Genomic DNA, 7500 nt, shown 5'->3' with positions numbered 1-7500 from the left:
TACCCAACACCAGTTTAATGCACTTGGAGATGAATTGATTTAAAGCTATTTGAGAAGTTAATGTTTCAGGTATTATTCTGCTAAGTGGGTAGTAATGTCCCTGTGCTCTCCAGTGGTTAGAATGTAATGGTATTGATAGAGAGCATTGAAAAGGTATTGCAACTGATAGAGGATAATTGATTTTGGAGTCATACTATATTTCACACAGAAAAACACCTCCACTCCCAGCCTATCCTTGGCCCAGAGCAGAGGTAGAGGTAGAGTGATGGTTGTAAAGGAAAACAGAACATTAGCTTCATTGGCATCTGCCAAGAGGCTGACAGAGGAAACGCTGTCACAACGTTGTAAAGATGTACCTGAGACACCACCAGCCCTCACAGTCTGACAGCACAGCATCACTCACCCTGTGTGTGTGTGTGTGTGTGTGTGTGCGTGCGTGCGTGCGTGCGTGCGTGTCAGGCCATCATCATTCCCCCTGTCTTCCTCCTAGAAGTGGCCGTCACAGCCAATAACCCTGGCCTCTCTGTCACTGAGGACTGGGTGCCATGGGAACGAGCCAGGAGAGAACCAAGGAACTCCAACACAACACCCGTAACAAAAGTATAATTTTGAATTAGAAAATACTCAAATTCTCTTGCAATCCAATGAGAGCTATGGCAAAAACTGAGTTTTCTTTAAAAAAATGCATGTTTAAATAGATAAATAATTGAACAGTGCACCAGAAGTACTTGCTACAATGATTCCTGAAATGCAGAGCCTGTTGGGAGTATTTTTCTAATCCCAAATTATACTTTTGTTACATTGTTTGCTAGCTCAGCAGGCTAGCTAGCTCTCAGTCTCATTGACCACCAAACGTTGCCAATGCTAGCTAGCTAGCCACTTAATGTCACTTGTTTTCTCAAAATGTATGTTAGGTTATATATGTTATCCATGTTACTAATACAGCTCCCATCCATGTTACTAATACAGCTCCCATCCATGTTACTAATACAGCTCCCATCCATGTTACTAATACAGCTCCCATCCATGTTACTAATACAGCTCCCATCCATGTTACTAATACAGCTCCCATCCATGTTACTAATACAGCTCCCATCCATGTTACTAATACAGCTCCCATCCATGTTACTAATACAGCTCCCATCCATGTTACTAATACAGCTCCCATCCATGTTACTAATACAGCTCCCATCCATGTTACTAATACAGCTCCCATCCATGTTACTAATACAGCTCCCATCCATGTTACTAATACAGCTCCCATCTGCTGTCAACATCAGGATACGATTCAAGTTACCTCCAAAAGTGTGTATAGCTTTGACTGCATGCTGACAGTGAATTCAGCAACATTCAGTGGCTAGCTAGCTACAGTACAAACATAATTTGACCAGGTTCCCATGAAGGACTTGTAATGACAGTCCACCACAACACACAACATACCCAAAAGTTTCCCGATTAGCAAGCCATTGTGTATTAGAAACACAGTTTGAAATCACTGTGAGGGGATTTCGCCAGTGGTTCAATGGGGAATTGGGCAAAATGTTGTTTGAGGTTGCATCAGTAACCAAGGGGGGTGGGGCTTAGCGAAGGGTCAATTGTTTACCCCAGGGATCATCAGCTAGACTTAGCGCAGGCTGATTTTTCTTGTGAGGATGGTCAGGGGGCCTGAACATAATTACAAATCATTTGTAGACTGCAAATTGACCTCAAGAAACCCATGCAGACATAACATTTCACTAAAACATATTCATTTCAAACCTTGCTAACATTTGCATGGGAGCACATATCTCTCTCTATTAAGCGTGGGAATACTTTGAAACAGATTTCCAAAAATAAAATCACTTGGAGCTGATTTGTTGGTGACATAAGAGACTGTTTTTACAGTCTCTTATGTCCAACAATAAAAACTCAAATTAAATAAACTGTTATTTTGCTCATAAAACTTGGGGGGGAAATACAATCACCTGCAAGCAAAAATTCAGCCCACGGGCCACCAGTTGGGGAACGCTGCTTTATGGTATTCACCTTATGGTGCCAAGTGCCCACTTGACCCAGTTCCCGATCGAAAGTGATTGTTTTCCTTCTTCCGCCCCATTCACAAACACTGCATGAAAAGCAGAGTTCCTGGGTGAAATCGGATCTTCTATTGTATATTGGAATCTAGAGGAGTAGAACGAAAACAAGACGTTGATTTCCACCCACCTGAGTGGCTGCTAACCCCCGTAGTTCAATTAATCACTGATTGCTGTACTTTGTTGGAAACACTAATTGCTTCTGTAACTGCATGGACTGTTTCACTGAAAATAACAGTAATCATGAGCTTGGTACACGTTTTGGCACAAATGCTGTTTAATACTCTAGTCCACATGCCTGTAGCTCTGTGCACTGACAGTATCAAATGAAAAACGTGTAGCTGGTTTGATTATAATGACCTTTGGGTAGGTGTTTGTGGGAGATACATTGAGTGTATGTAGCCAAAGGCTTGTGGAGCCTCTTCCAACCAGGAGGATGGAATTCAACTGTTGTTTTCACAGTAGTCCCATATTGCCAATAAACACAGTAATTTCACAACATATCATGAAGGTCCAAGGTGAGAATTCCCCTTTACTATATCTCAATCTGTGGGTTGGATAAAGTTCCCCATTTTATATTAATTATATAAAAATTCATGACTTGAGACTGATGCAAATGGTACTGTGTTCTATGGGTCGTAGATGCATGGTCGAGAGTGCCTGCAGAGGATGAGAGAGACATCTGGGGAGGAGTTCATGTCGACCTGATAAGAGGTGAGGAGGATTTTCTGCAAAACGGCAAACTGACGTGCCTCGTCAAGCCCTGCTACCAGAGCTACTTGACGAGCCACACCACACAGATCATGTCTGATGAGTTATCGTCAAGGCAACCTACAGTGCCTTCAGAAAGCGTTCACACCCCTTGACTTTTTCCACATTTTGTTGTGTTATCGCAGCCTACATTTAAAGTATACTGAACAAAAATAAACGCAACATGTAAAGTGTTGGTCCCATGTTTCATGAGCTGAAATTAAAGATCCCAGAAATGTCCCATATGCACAAAAAGTGTATTTCTCTAAAGTACTCTGTACATATGTACAAAGGAGCATTTCTCCTTTGTCAAGATAACACATCCACCTGACATGTGTGGCATATAAATGAGCAGATTTTAAAAAATAAAAAATAATTTAACTAGGCAAGTCAGTTAAGAAAAAAATCTTATTTTCAATGATGGCTTAGGAACAGTGGGTTAACTGGCTTGTTCAGGGGCAGAACAACAGAGTTTTACCTTGTCAACTCTGGGTTTTGATCTTGCAACCTTTCGGTTACTAATCCAACACTCTAAGCACTAGGGTACCTGCCGCTACCTGCGGTGATTGAACAGCATGATCATTACACTGGTGCACTGTGTGCTGGGGACAATAAAAGGCCACTCTAAAATATGCAGTTTTGTCACACAACATAATGTCACTGATGTCTCAAGTTTTGAGGGAGTGTGCAATTGGCATGCTGACTGCAGGAATGTCCACCAGAGTTGTTGCCAGATAATTTAATGTTCATTTCTCTACCATAAGCTGCCTCCAACGTAGTTTTAGAGAATTTGGCAATACGTCCAACCGGCCTCACAACCACAGACCACGTGTAACCACGCCAGCCAATGACCTCCACATCTGGCTTCTTCACCTGCAGGATCATCTGAGATCAGACAACCGGACAGATGATGAAACTGAGGAGTATTTCTGTCTGTAATAAAGCTCTTTTGTGAGGAAAAACAAATTCTGATTGGCTGGGCCTGACCACCCAGTGGGTGGGCCTGGCGTCCGGCTTCTTCACCTGCGGGACCCATAGATTAGGGCCTAATGATTTTTTTTTTATGTACTGATTTCTTTTAATGAACTGGAAATCAGTAAAATCATTGAAATTGTTGCATGTTGCGTTTAGATTTTTGTTCAGTATATGTTGAGAAATATTTTGAAAAAATTGTCCCACCCCCCCCCCCCCGACGATCCCGCAGGTATTCTTTACATCGGACTTGTCTCGAGACGGCTATACATATTCATGAAATGATGCTAGTAGCCTAGCATTTCTCTCCATTGAATACAGGCCGTTGACCTCACAACCCTCATCTAATATTTGAAAAAGGATTACAATAATGAGATGTATCCACCAATCCAAAGAAATGATAGGTGGGACCTAGAAAGGCCGCCGTGCCACTTTGTGGACAACGACTCCCATTGTTAGAGCGGAGAGACATATATCTTGTCAGTATATCCATAATCTTTGGTGATGTGAAGCTTGAGACAGGCCTTTGTAGTTCTGCAGTTAATAAGCATTTCATTTTTTGGGGGGGGTAAATACAGGTGAATATATTGATAAAAGCCATCTTGTCCGAGAGAGATTTAAAAGGTTATGCCAGAGTGAGGCTACACAAAATACAGCCCTTATTTGAAGTGTTTCAAAATCCCCTATTGGAAAAATGAATGGTGGAAAAACGATTGGAACCATTTCCGTGTTTGACCGCTAGGTTTTATGGGTATTTCGACTCATACTGTGGTACTCTTGTAGTGGCAGATATTGGCTAGGACCTCACCTGTTTGGTGTACTTACTGTATTTCCACTTTTGTATTGATTGGTGATGTACTATAATGTGATGTATTAAACTGAAATATCTGACGCAAAGCTGCAAAATCGCTGTCAATTGGGGGGAATGATTGCATGAAAGATTCTAGAGTTGTAAAATGTGCTTCACAGACCAGTTATCTACCATGACACTACATTTGAGAAGAGAGTGAAATATTGTTTTGTTCTGCAGCTGAAGATGTGTTCAGTGAATGTCAACAGGGACATGCTCACCAAGGAACAACATTAACATTCATGTCAGGGTGAAGACACAGGTGTAACGTTACTAGAACACGTCCACCATGTTGATAGCAGATTTTTCTCAGCTAACCACTCTAACTCATTCAAACAGCCACACTGCCATCTTGTGGAGGTAGATATAATGGCATGCAGGGGATTGTTGATTACGGGCTGAGCTCCAAATCTACATTCGTTATCTCCTTGGGGTGCATCTTAATAATTGTCTGTAGTGGTTTCCTTTCCTGTTGCTTAGAAGGACTATAAATGAAGGAGAGGAGACAAGGAGTGGAAATCACTTTAGACTGTTGAGGGCTGGCTGGTAGCCTAGCTGTTAAGAGGTTTGGCTGGCAACCGAAAGGTTGCTGGTTCATATCCCCAAGCTGACTATGTGTAATGTGCCCTTGAGCAAAGCACTTAACCCTAGTTTCTCTGGATAAGAGCATCTGCTAAATATGTGAGATGGAGCCAACCATCTAAGTTTTTTTTATTTATGAGTCATCGCAATAGAGTGTTGGGTACAGATAGATTTTAATTATTTAGATGTTTGAAAGTGAGTTCATGTGACATTCTACGTTCTTGCCATTCTATTTCTTTAGTACAGTACTGTTGTTTTAGGAGGTCAGGAGTGGTAAAATGTTAAATCATGAACACAGAGGTGTAGAAATGTAATGGAATTCTTAAGTACGCTGAGAATGATCCTTACCAGGCGGTGTCAGAGTAAGGGAACACCCCCCTGAAATGGACAAAAATGAATGGGATGTTATTGGCACCGTACGAAACATATACACGATGTACAATACCACTCAATTGGACGTTGTTTCTTTCAAAACTGATTGCAAATGCTATATGGCAAATGCGAAGTGTAACATAAATTTTCATATTGCAAAAATTTGATTTTTTTTTCGAAAACTTATCACCCCCTTAAAAAAGTGATTTCTGGACCGTTTTTTGAAATTCTTTCATTTTTTTTGTCAATTACACATGTATAAGAACTGTATAAACATACTTTTGTAAAATGTTATTATCATGATATTTTTTTTTTTACTTGTCCATAAGGCATACGTTTTGTCCATTTGCAATATGATTTCATAGGAAGTCAAAAGTCGAAAATTAGAAAAAGAATTCTAAGACCTATCACCCACTTAAAAAAAGTGCTTTCTGGACCGTTTTTCGAGATTCTTTAGATTTTTTTTGTCAATTACACATGTATAAGAACTGTATGAACATACTTTTGTCATACACTGCTCAAAAAAATGAAGGGAACACTTAAACAACACAATGTAACTCCAAGTCAATCACACTTCTGTGAAATCAAACTGTCCACTTAGGAAGCAACACTGATTGACAATACATTTCACATGCTGTTGTGCAAATGGAATAGACAACAGGTGGAAATTATAGGCAATTAGCAAGACACCCCCAATAAAGGAGTGGTTCTGCAGGTGGTGACCACAGACCACTTCTCAGTTCCTAGGCTTCCTGGCTGATGTTTTGGTCACTTTTGAATGCTGGCGATGCTCTCACTCTAGTGGTAGCATGAGACAGAGTCTACAACCCACACAAGTGGCTCAGGTAGTGCAGCTCATCCAGGATGGCACATCAATATGAGCTGTGGCAAGAAGGTTTGCTGTGTCTGTCAGCGTAGTGTCCAGAGCATGGAGGCGCTACCAGGAGACAGGCCAGTACATCAGGAGACGTGGAGGAGGCCGTAGGAGGGCAACAACCCAGCAGCAGGACCGCTACCTCCGCCTTTGTGCAAGGAGGAGCAGGTGGAGCACTGCCAGAGCCCTGCAAAATGACCTCCAGCAGGCCACAAATGTGCATGTGTCTGCTCAAACGGTCAGAAACAGACTCCATGAGGGTGGTATGAGGGCCCAACGTCCACAGGTGGGGGTTGTGCTTACAGCCCAACACCGTGCAGGACGTTTGGCATTTGCCAGAGAACACCAATATTGGCAAATTCGCCACTGGCGCCCTGTGCTCTTCACAGATGAAAGCAGGTTCACGCTGAGCACATGAGCACATGTGACAGAGTCTGGAGACGCCGTGGAGAACGTTCTGCTGCCTGCAACATCCTCCAGCATGACCGGTTTGGCGGTGGGTCAGTCATGGTGTGGGGTGGCATTTCTTTGAGGGGCCGCACAGCCCTCCATGTGCTCGCCAGAGATAGCCTGACTGCCATTAGGTACCGAGATGAGATCCTCAGACCCCTTGTGAGACCATATGCTGGTGCGGTTGGCCCTGGGTTCCTCCTAATGCAAGACAATGCTAGACCTCATGTGGCTGGAGTGTGTCAGCAGTTCTTGCAAGAGGAAGGCATTAATGCTATGGACTGGCCCGCCCGTTCCCCAGACCTGAATCCAATTGATCACATCTGGGACATCATGTCTCGCTCCATCCACCAACACCACGTTGCACCACAGACTGTCCAGGAGTTGGCGGATGCTTTAGTCCAGGTCTGGGAGGAGATCCCTCAGGAGACCATCCGTCACCTCATCAGGAGCATGCCCAGGCGTTGTAGGGAGGTCATACAGGCACGTGGAGGCCACACACACTACTGAGCCTCATTTTGACTTGTTTTAAGGACATTACATCAAAGTTGGATCAGCCTGTAATGTGGTTTTCCACT

The sequence above is a fragment of the Salvelinus fontinalis genome, chromosome 1, assembly GCF_029448725.1.
Source record: "Salvelinus fontinalis isolate EN_2023a chromosome 1, ASM2944872v1, whole genome shotgun sequence".
In the NCBI taxonomy this organism is placed as follows: Eukaryota; Metazoa; Chordata; class Actinopteri; order Salmoniformes; family Salmonidae; genus Salvelinus; species Salvelinus fontinalis.
This window is presented reverse-complemented; position numbering follows the sequence as displayed.